This window comes from Macaca mulatta, chromosome 1 (assembly GCF_049350105.2).
Source record: "Macaca mulatta isolate MMU2019108-1 chromosome 1, T2T-MMU8v2.0, whole genome shotgun sequence".
NCBI lineage: Eukaryota > Metazoa > Chordata > Mammalia > Primates > Cercopithecidae > Macaca > Macaca mulatta.
Window position 1 is genome coordinate 186910848 of NC_133406.1, and position 14099 is coordinate 186924946.

General features: G+C 52.8%; 1 protein-coding gene and 1 non-coding gene across 11 annotated transcripts in view; both read left to right on the plus strand.

The window, feature by feature from the left end:
* The window catches only part of GLIS1 (GLIS family zinc finger 1), a 237050-nt gene that overhangs the window by 37935 nt on the left and 185016 nt on the right, over positions 1–14099 (plus strand). The window lies entirely within an intron of this gene.
* LOC114675021 (U7 small nuclear RNA) lies at positions 13256–13319 on the plus strand. The gene has a single exon (XR_003726108.1). It is a non-coding gene; the product is annotated as a U7 small nuclear RNA (small nuclear RNA).

Here is a 14099-nt window from a genome sequence, read left to right on the forward strand (position 1 = left end):
AAGTGGAAACAACCCTAAATGTCTATCAGCTGATGAATGGATAAACAAAATGTGCTGTATCTGTGAAATGGAATATTATTCAGCCATAAAAGTAATGAAATACTGACATCCTACAACACGGATGAGCCTTGGAAACGTTATGCTGTGTGGAAGAAGCCAGACACAAAAGGTCATATGTTATATGAATCCATTTACATGAGACATCCTGGACAGGCAAATCTATGGAGACAGAAAATAGATTAGTGTTGCCAGGGGCTGGGAGGAGGGGAAATAGGGAGTGAATGCTAATGGGTACGGGTTTCTTTTTGGGTGATGAAAATGTTGTGGAATTAGATAGTGGTGATAGTTGTAGAACACAGTAAGAACCACTAAATAGTGCACTTTAAAAGGGTGAAGCTTGTGGTGCGTGAATTGTATCTCAAATTTACAAAGAAGAGCAAAAACCAAACTGCTGCCGGATCTGACCCCTCCACGCTCTTTGGGACCCACCCTCATGCGTGCTCCATGCATTTACACAAGCAGAGGTCATGCGTTTGTTCACGTTACCCTCCATCCTTCCTTCCTGACAGCTGTCTTGGGCCAAGATGTACGCGCTTCACAGATGCTGTCACAGGAAGAAACCCAGAGCTTTGGAGCCACGGAGCTGCGTACCCTCCCATTCCCACCCCTTCCTCTAGGTCTCAGTTTCCTTACCTGAAAACAGGGAGGAAAGGAGGAGGAGGGACTCTATGGCACAGGGCTGTGATGAGGGGGAGGTGAGGGCTGGCAGTGGCCCGGGGGCGCATCTGGAACAGGAGTATCTGACTACTCCTTCGTCTGCTGGTTCCTCCAGGCCGAGGGCCTTGCACACTGTAGATGTTTCCATTTGAGGAAGCGTGAGACAGTTGGCTGAGACCCTGGCTGAGCATGTAGTGGGCTCTGCCATCCCGTGATAGAGGCGTCCCAGCTCAGAGTCCTGGTTTTGGGTCAGGGAAGCCTGGATTTGAATCCCAGCCCTCCTTCTGGCTGTGTGACCTTTTGCTGATCACTCAACCTCTCTGTGTTTTAGGGTTGTATATCTCCCCCAATTCATATGTTGAAGCCCTAACCCCCCCCCAATATGATGGCATTTGGAGATGGGGCCTTTGGGAAGTAATTAGGATTAGGTGAGGCCGTGAGGGTGGGGGCCTCAGCGTGGGAGTAGTACCTTACAAGAAGAGACACCAGAGAGCTTACTTTCTCATTCCCTACCATGTGAGGACACAGTGGGAAGATGGCTGTCCACAAGCTGGGAAGAGACACCTCACCGGAAACCTATCATGCTGATATCTTGATCTCGGACTTGCAGCCTCCAGAACCAGGAGAAGTAAATTTCTGTTGTTTAGGTACCCAGTCTGTGGTACAGGTTGAGTATCCCTAATCTGAAAACCTGGAATCTGAAATGCTCCAAAATTCGTAACTCTTTGAGTGCCAACATGATGTTCAGTTGGGGCATTTCAGACTTTGGATTTTGGATTCTCAGGCGAGGGATGCTCAGCTGGTCAGCATAATGCAAATCTTCCAAAGTCCAAAGAAATCAAAAGCACTTCTGGTCCCAAGCGTTTTGGATAAGGGATATTGACCTTGTATCTTGTCATGGCAACTGAGCAGACTAAGACCAGGCATCAAGAACAATCGGCTGGGCATGGTGGCTCACGCCTGTAATCTCAGCACCTTGGGAGGCCAAGGTGCGTGGATCATCTGAGGTCAGGAGTTCACTACCAGCCTGGCCAACATGGTGAAACCTATCCCTACTAAAAATATAAAAATTAGCCAGGTGTGTTAGTGTGCACCTGTAGTCCCAGCTACTCAGGAGGCCGGGACAGGAGAATTGCTTGAATCTGGGAAGTGGAGGTTGCAGTGAGCTGAGATCACGCCACTGCACTCTAGCCTGGGTGGCAGAATGAGACTCTGTCTCAAAAAAAAAAAAAAAAAAAAGAACAATCACGGCTGTAAAACTCATAGCACAGTTCAGTGTGTGGCAGACACACCCACTGTTGCTCTTAGGTGGCTCCTTTTATGACTCTGATGGTCATTATTAGTTGTGGGACCTGGGGCAAGTCACTTCAGTCTCCAACCCCATTTCCTCAGTGGGGTTTGGTGCTGCCCACACAGGTTCGTGGTGAGGGTCAAATGAGATCATCTGGGTCGAGGGGCTCGTAAACCATGAAATGGCATGCTTGTGGAAGGGGCTGAGTTTTTATGGCAGGGAAACGAGGGGAAAGCCTGGTGGAGAGGTGGCAGCAAATCTGGAGGGCATCCCTGGCTGGAAGCTCTGCCTGTGGGCCTTTCAGGAACTGGCTCTGTTCTGGCAGCAGCCTCCATCTACCCAGACCCAGGTGGCAGGGCTGAACAGAGGTCCCTGGCTTGGCCAAAGTGTTCTGAGTTCACAAATGTCTCACCCCTGATGGGGAAGCGGGGCCAGTGCCCACAAGCAGTGGCGCGCGCTTGGGAGGCGGAGGAGGAGGATGACCTGCCACCTGGGCAGGGCAGCCAGTCTTTCTGTCAGCTTTTTGGACCCTAAGTGAGAGAGAACCTTGGGTTACAGGGAAGGCTGTGGGTCAAAAGCTGCCTTCTAGGGAGGGTGAGGGGATATAGATGCAGAGGCTCGAGTTGGCTCCTGTTCCCATTCCCTGACATCAGGGACTCGGAAGTCTTCCGGATGGAAAATCACTGCCTGGAACTCCTTCTGCGTCATCCTCTGGAGTGCATTCCGAGGGGATGTTGCCTGTTGCATTTGTCTTCAGAGCTGTGGCCTAAGGTCCTTCCCCAGCTCAGACATCTCGCACTGGAGCTGGGAGGGCGTGTTCCTGGGAGAGTTTATGAGATTTTCTGGTTGGTTCTTTAATCATTTCCTGTTTGTTTGCTGTCTGGTCTGGGGCAATGGGGTGGGTGGGGTGGGGAGTCCTCGGAATGTTGGCCTGGGCAGCACAGAAGAGGGCAGATGTCAGGAAACGGATGTGGAGACAGGGAGGTTTTCAAACGTGAGGGCTTTGGTCGCTAGAATAACTCTGCTCTGTCCCCATCCCAATACACGCCCTTGTATTTTACGTAGAGTGTTCGTTGTAGCAGTTAGAACCACTGGCTCTGAGCCCAGTTCCACCTCTTATGGGCTCTGTGACTTTAGCAAGTTGCTTAGCCTCTCTGTGCCTCTGTTCCCTCATCTGTAAAATAATCATAGTAACACTTACCTCCTAGGTTGTTGCTAGAATGAAGTGAGGTGATATGTGCAAAAGTGTTTAGGACAGTGTCCGCACAGAATATGTGCTAAATAAGTGTTAGCTGGACTGTGGAAGGAGTGTGATGGATGGGTAGATCCTTCCAGAAGAGCTGTTTCTCCTTCCTCCTCTGCTGTGTAGTTTAGCTCCATGGATGCTTCCCAAGCCCTGAGCAGGGGGTTGGATCTCTGCTGGGGGTGGATCACATCCTGAACCTGTCACAGGACAGCCTGGGTAAGGGGAGGCCCCAGAGCAGACAGTAGTCCCCAGAGGAGGGTGGGATTGGGGGTGTGGCACTGAACCATGCTTTGAAGGATGAAGAGAGGTCCTTTAGGCAGAATGGTGGGGAGGAACTGCATGTGCAAAGCAACTGGAATAGGAAGTGAAAGTTGGCAGTAGAGTGAGAACCTCAGAGGGCCTTGAATGCAGAGCTAAGGAAGTCTCAACTCTTCCAGTCGGCAGGGGGATCCTCTGAAGGATTTTGGGCAGAGTGACCCACTCAGGTTGGCATTGCTGTCTTTCCTCCACTTTCCTTACAGAGCCTGCTATTGTGTCATTCTTGGGGTTTATTGCTGTGACTGTCTTCCCACTGTCCAGGCAATGTCCAAAAGTTCTTGTCCTGCCTCCTCCCAGCTCCCTCCCGTGGTCTTGAGAGTAGTCCTCAGCATCAGTTTACTATGATTAGCTCCTGCTAGTGTGTGTGCAGGACTGCATTGTGTGCCCTGTGTGACCCAGTCTATAATAACTCCTTCTACCCCAAGTCTCAGGTTATTGAATTCATTTATGAATCCACCCAGTGAATATGGACACACCTCCTGTGAAAATACTGGTCACCATGCTAAGCACAGTGAAGCGACTCGAGAGGGGCTGCATGGGGATGCCATGTGGAAGATGTTCTGTTCCCAGACTCGTGTGGCCATCTCGAGAGGCTGTCAGCCAGGGTTGAAAGGGACGGAGTTCTGTAGGAGTTCCAAGAGTGAATGATGTCCTGTTCCAGCTGAGGGAGGGAGACAGGCGAGGCTCTGGGTGAGAGCTGGGCCCTTGAGCGCTGGCGGGAAGGGAGTTCCAGGAGGCATGGGCGAAGCATAACGGTGGGAAAGCAGACCGCACGTATGAGGACAGCAGTGAGCTCTGCTTGGCTGCACGGAAGGGCACGTGGAGGGAACGGAGAGAAATAAAGTTGGAAGGCCTCATGAGCATGGCTGGGTAGGGTGAGGGTGGGGGAGTTTGGTTTATTTTCCTGTAGATAGAGGGGGCCATGGAGAGTTTTTAGCCATACTTTGGTAAGATTAATTTTCACACCCTGTGGTTCTTTGGAGAAAGGGCGAGTGGTGCATTTTTCGATCTTTCAGATGGGTCTGGGTCGTGGATCCCGTGTGTTTTTTTTTTTTTTTTTTTTTTTTTGAGACGGAGCCCAGGCTGGAGTGCAGTGGCCGGATCTCAGCTCACTGCAAGCTCCGCCTCCCGGGTTCGGGCCATTCTCCTGTCTCAGCCTCCTGAGTAGCTGGGACTACAGGCGCCCGCCACCTCGCCCGGCTAGTTTTTTTTTGTATTTTTTAGTAGAGACGGGGTTTCACCGTGTTAGCCAGGATGGTCTCGATCTCCTGACCTAGTGATCCGCCCGTCTCGGCCTCCCAAAGTGCTGGGATTACAGGCTTGAGCCACCGCGCCCGGCCGGATCCCGTGTTTTGTAGAAAGGTAACTTGTTATGTGAAACCTCTGTAAAAATCCTCACATTCTGCCTTAATGGAGGCAGTATTTCTCCCTTAGATTCCTTAAAACTTGAGTTTCAAGTGGGGAATAGTGATGCATAATTTATTTCTTCTGTTGCTTGATCTGAGATCTCAAGGGAAAGAACAGGAAGGAATTAGTGAGATCTATATTACAATTTAATTGCTTGAAGGAAAAATATTATTTTTTATTGTTAGCCATTAGCTGCTTCTAGTTTTATTAAACTCAGGCCTGTGCTGAGCAAAGCATTAATGGCTTGGAACTCGCCGGCTCCCTGCGGGGAGGGAAACCTTCAGAATTGTCCCATCTTGTAAAGCAGTTGCTGGGAGTGGAGAAGCCCTGGGGATTTCGTGCATTTGAGACATTTCTGGACTTGGAGTGCAGCCTCCTGACTGTGAGTCTGCCTGCATTCTCAAGAGATGCTCTGGCACCCACAGCTAGGGGCCAAAGAGGGCCAGGAAAGGCCCCTGGTGCCTGGGTCAGGCAGACCTGAGCCTCTCCTAAAATGAGTGATCTTGGCTGCATTGATTAATCCTTCTTAACAGATGAAGAGTTTTCATTTCTAGCGGTAGTTGCCAGAGCTAAATGAAACACTGTATGTAAACCGAATATCCTTGTATTCAGTAGGTGCTCAGTAAAAGCCAGTTTTTGGGTCCCAGTGCAGCACACTTCTCCAGGTCATCTTCCCTCCTTTGTTCTGGCTCTGGTCTCCAAGCTCTTGTCTACTGCCCCGTGCCCCTCTTGCCTTCCTGAACTGGACCTGGGGCCTCCCAGGACACAGGGTGGAGGGAAGAGGCTCAGGGTCGGGCTGAGCCCTCTGCTGTGCTGGACATTCACTGCTCAGTGCCTGCTACTTACCTGGCAGTTGTGGCACCAGTGAGATGGGTCCCTGCCTTCAGGGAGCTCCCAGCTGGCTGGCTGAGGACAGACAAGTCAGTTGTAGTGCCCCATCCACCACCTTCTTCTGGTTAGGTCTTCGGCTCACCCAGCCTGACTCTCCTTGACCTCTCCTTCTCTCTCCTGCCACTCCTTCACGCTTCACTGCCAGTTAGTGTTTCATACACATCCTCCCCTTAGACTTACACCATGACCTTGGAGGCCTCTCACTCCCCTTTTACACATGGGAGCTGCAAGCTCTCGAGGTGAGATGATGACCCATGGTCACATAACTGGGGATTTGGGCCACACAGTCCAGACCAGCTGGGAGCAGCAGAGCCTGGGGCTTTCCTCTTCCTCAACCCATCCCTACCCCAGCTGCCTGTCGGCCTGCAGGGCTTCATTACACACAGGGCTTTTGAAATGGATGTGGGCCTACTGTGGATTGTAATGTTTTCATTGACTTGCCTTCCCTGACTTATTAGGAACCATTTGCTGCCTGGCCCTGGTCCCTAGTGTCTGGGGAGGTAGTGAGCCAGTATATATATTTATATATTTTTAGAGATGGGGGTCTCACTGTGTTGCCCAGGCTGGAGTGCAGTGGCTATTCGCAGGCACGATCGGAGCTGCCCATGTTTTCAGCCACCCTTCCATACTAGTAACCATTGTCCTGCACGACATTTCATGCTTACCAAGTGACCCTACAGTCTGGATTTTTTGAGGCAGCATCAATTTACTATGATAGTGAGAATTTAGCTCCTGCTAGTGTGTGTGCAGGACTGCACTGTGTGCCCCATGTAGCCCAGTCTATAGTAACTCCTTCTACCCCAAGTCTCAGGTCCGAGCCCTTGAGCAGCTTGCCCAAGGCCACACAGCCTGTAGGAGGTGGAGCTGGAATCCCAGTGGTGTCAGCCCAGCTTGGGCTTTCTTCCTGGGTGGTGCTGCCACCTCAGCAGGGCCCCCTCTGCATGAGCTCAATTCATGGGCTGGGCCCAGCTTGATGCCCAGGAGGTCAGGTCAGCAGGGCTTTCCTGGGCCAGCAGGGACACTGGGTACAGCCCACTGAGAAGAGAAGGCAGAAAGGGTTCCTGGCAGGGCCAGCTGACTCGCAGAAAGGGAGTGAGGAGGTATAAGCTTGGACTTGAGTCCACAGGGTGAGGTATGGGGAGGGGAAGAGAACAACCGCATTCTGAGCACCTATGGTGTGCTGTGTGCTTTGCTAATGTCTTCTCTCCTTGTCACCCCTCCCCCAGCACCCCACGTCTAAAGGGTTAAATGCCTTTACCCCTGCCATTTCTCACCTACAGGGCCCACCCCCTCCATTTGGCCAACTCCCGCTGGTCTTTCAAACTCATTCAGGGGGCCATCCTAGACCTGCCCTGACCCCAGATTGGGTCAGAGCCCCTTCTTTGGGTCCCTGCAGTCCCTAGAGTGTCCCTCCATGCAGCACCAGGCACCTGTGTGGTGGTCGCCTGCTGCCTGTCTCCCCTACCAGGCAGTAGACTGCGGGGGTCAGGACTGTTTCCTCCTCTCCATGAGCCCAGTGCCCACCGTCAGGCCTGGCCTGGGGAAGGCGCTCAAGGAGAGCTTGTTCAGAGTGACGGTGATGACACAGCCTCCTCGTGTCTGCGTCATGTTTCCTATTTCCCAAAGCATCTTCTCATCAAGGTCACTTTGAGCGACACAGCCATCTGGAGGGTTAGGTAAGGCAGCGATCGATGAAAAGGCACGCTTTCCAGGTGGGGTCACTGAGGCTCAGGAGGCCACCCAGTGTGGTGGTAATAGAGCCCTGCCTCGACATCCCGGGCTTCCTGCACCATCCCCTCCCCTCTTCAGTGCTGCCAGGGCTCCTGCTTTATGATGCCCACACCCTTGGCGACCCCAAGGCCAGGACTGCTTGTAATCAGATTGCCTTCCTCCCCACTGAGCTCATGCTGCTGAGGGAATGGAAATTTGGATCTGTGGGCGGGGGTGAGAGGCTGGGCTGTGGGGGCAGCTCTGGCTGGGGTGCTGTGGGACCAGGATGGGATGTGGTGGCTGGGGGAGCACGCCGGAGCCAGACTTAGCAGTTCTGACCTCTGGCTGCAGGGGCTGCTGAGAACTGTCTCAAGTGGTTGGCCAGATGCCTGCCCCCCAGGTCTGGGTGTCCAGAAGGTTTGGGATGGTCAGCAGCAGGGAAGGTGGATCTTCTGAGGTTAAGTTGGCCATGTTGGTAGCCTCCAGAGACTGACTACCCCAGGGAGACCTGGGTTCAAGTCCTGCCACTGACTTGACATGGAGCCATGGCAAGTCACAGCTCTTCTCTGCTTCAGTTTCCTCATCTGTAAAGTGGGGATAATCGTCTCAGAAGAGGCTGTAGGGAGGATTAAATTATGAAACAGTGCCTAGAACATATGGTGTCATGATGATTTCCTTGTCTGTAGAGTGGAATGTACTTTGCCCTGCTTCTCTCTCTGGGTTGATACGAGGTCTCGACGAAGCACCCTTATACTGTGAAGTGCTGTGCACCTGTGAGGGACATACCTTCTCTCAGAAAGGATGGACATGGATGTAGAGGGATAGAGAAGGGCTCTAGAGGTGTTTCCTGGGATGAGATGGGCCCCTGGGAGTTCATTGACAGACAGGCCAGTCCAGCCAGTGAAGATTGAGTGGGTTCCTGGAAGACTTTGGGATTTGCTTAGAGTGGTGGTGCCCCCCATCCAGAGAACTGGGCCTGCAGGGGCCTTGGGCAAGCGTGTGGTTCCAGCCCAGTGGGGAGAAAGCAGGCCTGAGCTGGGATGGCCTGGGTTTCCCCAACTTCCCTTCTTCACAGCCAGCTTCTAGCCAACCCCTCCAAAAACTCACCCCCACCTGAGTCAGGGTCCCCCACTTCCACTCAGGCTAGGGCCCATACCCTCCGTATCTCTCTCCCAGCTGCACCCACAGTGGCTGAGAAACAGAGCTGCTGGAAGCCCTGTTTCTCAGCACAACCCCAACTCTAAGTCAGAGACAATAGTGGCACCGACCTGGCAAGGCTGTCGTGAAGGTTACTATAACCCTGTAGGGTAATGTATTAATGTGTGTAAAGCACATAGTAAGTGCTCAATAATTGCTAGCTATGTTTATTGTTATTGTTACATCCTTCACGTTATTGCTACATTCTTTCCATGCACATCTCAAGTACATTGAATACCAGTTGCTATTTTATGGTTGTGTTGAGTCCTTTTACTCTTCAGGCAGTGGGGAGCCATGGAGGGCTTTTGAGCAAGGATATGACATAGTGTTGAACTCCAGGATACTGAGTCTGGCAGTGAGTTTAAGCCTCCTTACATGGTGTGCTTAGTTCAAAAGGGGCTTTATTGTTCTATAGTAGTTTTAGAAATAGCTTTTCAAATCCTTCTCTTTAGTTGGGGAAAAAGAGAGGTTGGATGAGAAGGAAAAGAAAGCTTGGGTTAGGAAAAAGGGAGGCAGTTTGAGGGGTCAGGTGTTTAACAGAGATAGGGAGGACTGCAGAGTGGGCTGCAGGCTGGGCGTGAAATTGCCAGACACTGTCTCCAGGTCAGATTATAGGTGTGCAACTCCTCCGTCTTCGATGACCCCCGTCCATATGGGCCTTGCTGCTGCCATGCTGGGACTAGAGTAATGATAATATACATCTCTCTATGCTTTCAGAAACACAGTCTCTGGGGCAGAGTTGGTTTAACTGTGGAACTTGGTAATGCTGGGTGGGTGTGACTCTGGGTTGGAGGTGGGGTAGGAGGGAGGTCGGGATTGGCCATGAAAGGAATATAAAGTCATTTAGAGAAACCAAATTCAGTAAGGTGGAGCTGTGCAGAAATGAAGGACCCTTTATTAGCAAGTCAAAGCTTGGCCAGTGTATGATTTGATGCTGGCTGAGTGGCTGCAGGGAGTGGCTGGTGGAAAAGGTGTGGAAGCTCCAGGCAAGGGGGTTGTTGGGAGAGGGAGAGGGGATGGAGGAGGAGCAGTGGTGGAGGAGTTCATGGACAGTGGAGAGCATGGAGCAGCAGGGGGCTCAGCTTCTTCCCGTCCGTGTGGATCTGGGATCCTGGGCCCGGGGTCCTCCCAGGCCTTATCTTCTCCAGTGATTCTGCTCACGGAGTCCAGGGTGGGCCCAAGATTCTGTGGGCAACAGGCAAAAGGCCAGACTTTGAGGAACTTGGATTTAGATTCGTGTGTGTCTCCTGTGGTGGTGGGAGGGACAATGATGAGATAGGCAGGGCTGGGTCAGACTGGGCTCTGTGGGCAGCAGGTGGTAAGAGAGGCTGGGCCTGGGCACTGAAGCCCCCACTGTGGGTACAGCTGGGGAGGAACACAGTGGGGATGCGACCTAGCCTGAGTGGAGCTGGGTACCCTGGCCTACGTGGGAGTAAGTTTTTGGAGGGCTTTGACTAGAATCTGGCCATGAGTGATGGTAAAATTGAGGCGTGTGGGGACCCACCAGCTGGGAGGGGAATGGGGACAGGGTTAGTTCAGGAATCAAACTGAGCAATCAGAGGCAGGGGCCTGCAGCCAGGAAGACAAAGGCAGAGCCAGAGCAAGCCTGACCATGGTGTGGCAGCAAGGGCGTGGTGGGCCCTGCAAGGCAGGAGCTTGGAGGTGGGACTGAGGTCAGAGTCGGACTAGTAGCCGCCCTGTGTGCCTCACTTGGAGCTCCATAGGACCCTCTCAAATCTTCCTGCTGGAAACGGAGCTCGGGGGTGGGAAGAGAGAGCTGTGGGACTAAGTGGTCCCAGCCAATGGTATGAGGGCTGTAGACCAGGGAGCTAATATCATAGGTAGGGTGAGATGCTGAGACTCTCTGTTCACCCACCCACTTGTTTGCTCATCAGATATTAATTAAGGGCCAGGCACCACTGAATAGGAGGCTTTCATGGGCTCCCTTCGTTTAAGAGACAGGTCTCACTCTGTTGCCCAGGTTGGAGTGCAGTGGTGTGATCATAACCCACTACAGCCTCAAACTCCTGTCCTCAAGTGATCCTCCCACCTCAGCCTCCTGAGCATCTGGGACTACAGATGTGTAACCACTATTCCTGGCTAGCTTTTAAAAATGTTTTGTAGAGATGGAGGTCTTGCTGTGTTTCCCAGGCTGATCTTGAACTCCTGGCCTTGAGTGATCCTCCTGACAGCCTCCCAAAGTGTTGGGATTACAGGCATGTTACAGGCATGAGCCACAGCGCCTGGCCTCTCCTTCCTTTTTGAGAGGCAGTGCGGGCAAGTGCTTGAGGAGGAATGTGTACCCTGGAGCCTGGGTTTGCTTCGTCCCTGCTCCTTCACTGCTAGCTGGATAACCTCAGGAAGGTTACTTGTGCTTCAGTTGCCCCAGCTGTAAAAAGGGGGACATAATTGTATCCACCTCAAGGGGTTCTGAGGATTACATGTCTAGATTTATGCAAAGCAGTTGGAGTGGCACCTGGTTTTTATTATTCCTGCTTCAGCCACACCCTTGGACAGTTTTCGCATCGACATCATCGCCTGTTTCCGGTGATGCCCACCCCACTGCTGAAAAGCCCTTTCTTCCTTCTCTGTCTGTTAAGGCCAGTTCAAATGTCCTGCCTCCTGAGTCTCATTTTCTCAGCCGAAAACAGGGGTTAATCGTCGCTGCCCTGCCTGCCTCTCTGGACGACTGAGGGAAAGACAGATGGCCCTGGCACTCTGAACAGCACTGGACAGCGCAGGCTGCGCCAGTGTCCTGCTTGTTCTGTCACGTCCATTGCCAGATGCAGACGTTGAGGCCAAGAGGCTCTGTAGTGTTAAAGTGTCCTTTCTCCACCCTCCAAACTGACCATTTGGCAGCCAGTTCAGGCAGAGGCCATTTGAGATTTGGTTCCTGAAGGAGCCCCCTGCCATGTCTCATATGAGACCAGTGGAAGCTGCCCCAGCTGTGTCCTGCAGCACAGGTCTTCACAGAGTGAGGGCCTTGGAGACCACCCTGTTCCCCGTCATGTGCTGATGGGGGCAGTGGAGCCTGGGGCAGTGAGCCATCCCTGCCTGTGGCCCTGAAGATGCGGTGCTGTGGTGCCGAGCGTTGCTGGGTGGTGAGGCTCCCTGGCCTGATGCCCTCACTGTGTATGTGTGGCTGATGTTTGATTCCTGTTCTTCACCTTTTCTAGCCTATGCTGGGGACCCAGAGATAAATCAGGCTTCAGGCCTGACTCAGGGAGCTCACAGCAGAGGGGGCAGGCCACTGTGTATCAGATAATGACCACATAGTATGACTCAGGGTTAGGGAGCACAGTGCAAAGTGTGAGAGAGCTTCATTTGGGAAGAGATAGGCTTGTGTTGGCCTGGCAGGAAGGGGAAAGGTATTCCACTTACTACATGTAGCCCAGAGATGCAAAGTGGTGGGGATAAACCAGCTCTGAAGGGCACATATGGGCAAGTGAAGGCTGGCAAGGGCCAGGGGCCTGAGGGCCCGGCTGAGCTCCTGGGACCTCATCTGCAGGGGCCAGTAATAGGCACTGAGATGCCTCTCAGAGGGGCCTGGTGGGGGGTAACACATCACAGATGCCACACTCCTGGACAGGAGAGGTCTGGTCTCAGGCTATTATGGTGGGTCCAGAGAGGGGCAGAGTTGCCCAGTGTCACACAGGGCGTTGGTACTGCTTGTGGCCAAATGGAGAAGTAAGTGTTTGTTTGGGCTAAGTGTTGAGAATGAAGACCTCTTGAGCGCTTGCTTTCTACTGTTCTCAGGCAGAAAGGTCACAGCACAGATCTTGCTGCGACTCCCCATCTCTGTGGTCACTTGCCCTGGTCTGGCTGACTCTCAGTTCAAGATGTTTCTGGATGGGAAGATACATGGGACTCAACAGGTGGGTCAACTTGGTAGACAGTGGAGGGCTGCAGCCAGGAGGGAGGACTGGAACCAGAGGCCAGCCGGGGTAAATGCCTTTCACCTAGGGAAGAAGGCAGCTGCTGTGAGTTGGTGCCTCTGTGAAGCCTCTGAGGCCTCCTTCCCTCTGGCTGGGCTGTGGCTCCTCTGTACGCCCACTGCCCCCTGCTTTACTCCATCACAGCACTTACTGCTCTGAATTGAAACTCTCCACGTCTCTCTTTCTAATGTCTTTTGAATGAGTGTTGAGGTACATGGACCAACTGTACCTTTGGGCTGGTCTCTTAACCTGCCCCACGTGTAAGGAAACCATCAAACGACCTGAGAGAATGTATTCAGCCGTCCACAAAGTGCTACTGAAAGCAGGGGGCTTGAGGAAGAATGTGGACCCTGGAGTTCTAAGACTACCGTGATGGTTTTATTCCTCAGCCATGCCCGCCCCAGAGTCTGGCCTGGGGTGTGGCTGGTACCTCTACACTACTCTTGGGCCTTTATAGATTCTGCCAGCAGGTGTCCTCAAGGTGCCCCCAAATGAATTCGCTGCCGTTGGGCAAGATCGGGCACTCAGTAAAAATGTAAAAACAAGTGGTATGGCCCTTTTAGAATTTTTCTGGCAGGTTTTCTGGTTTTCACCAGAAAACATCCCACACACACACAGAAACCAATTTTAAAAATGTACCTATTTAGCAGATTTTTCCTTAGCATCTCTTCTTGTACATGACACCGTACAGGGCCTGTGGGCCTGCCCTGGAGGAGCTCAGGGTTTCCTGGGGAAAGCAAGGCAGTCACTCGTCAGCGTGAGACGAGGGAGGAGGAATGTGCTATGGAGTTCGGGAAGGACATCCTAGTTCCCAGTCGGGAGACCAGGGAAGTCTTTGTGGAGGAGGGGGCATTTGGCCTGGGCACTAAGGAATGGGCAGGAGAGCAGAGAGGGCGGTGGGAAAGGCGGCACCAGAAAGACTGGGTCTAATCCCTAGTCCCTGGCTTGGCAGGACTGCACAGCTGCACGAGGGGTGAGCCCCCTTCTACCCGCCACCTCTTCCCCTTTCCCTACCTTTCCCCTGCAAAGTGCTCAGAGTACATTTTGTAGGGACTAGTCAAAATACAGACTCAGACAGATTTATCCCCCATGAGCCCATACTTGCATTCCTGGGCACAGGAGGGAGTGATGGGCCCGTGGGGATGTTTGCAGAGAAAATAGAACTGAATGAGAGTCTGGTGAGGTGCTCACCCTGAATCAGGGACTGAGCGGGTGTCAGCACGCCACACACAGGGCCAGAGCCTGCTAAGCAGGAAACGTGCTGGGGCAGGGCCAGTGTGGCCTCCAGCGAGGCAGCCCCAGTTCCTCAGCCCCGACAGCACAGTGCGGTGATCCTGATGGCCCCAGGGAGCGCCAGAGGCTGGGTCCTCTGGGCTTGAGGCGGGGC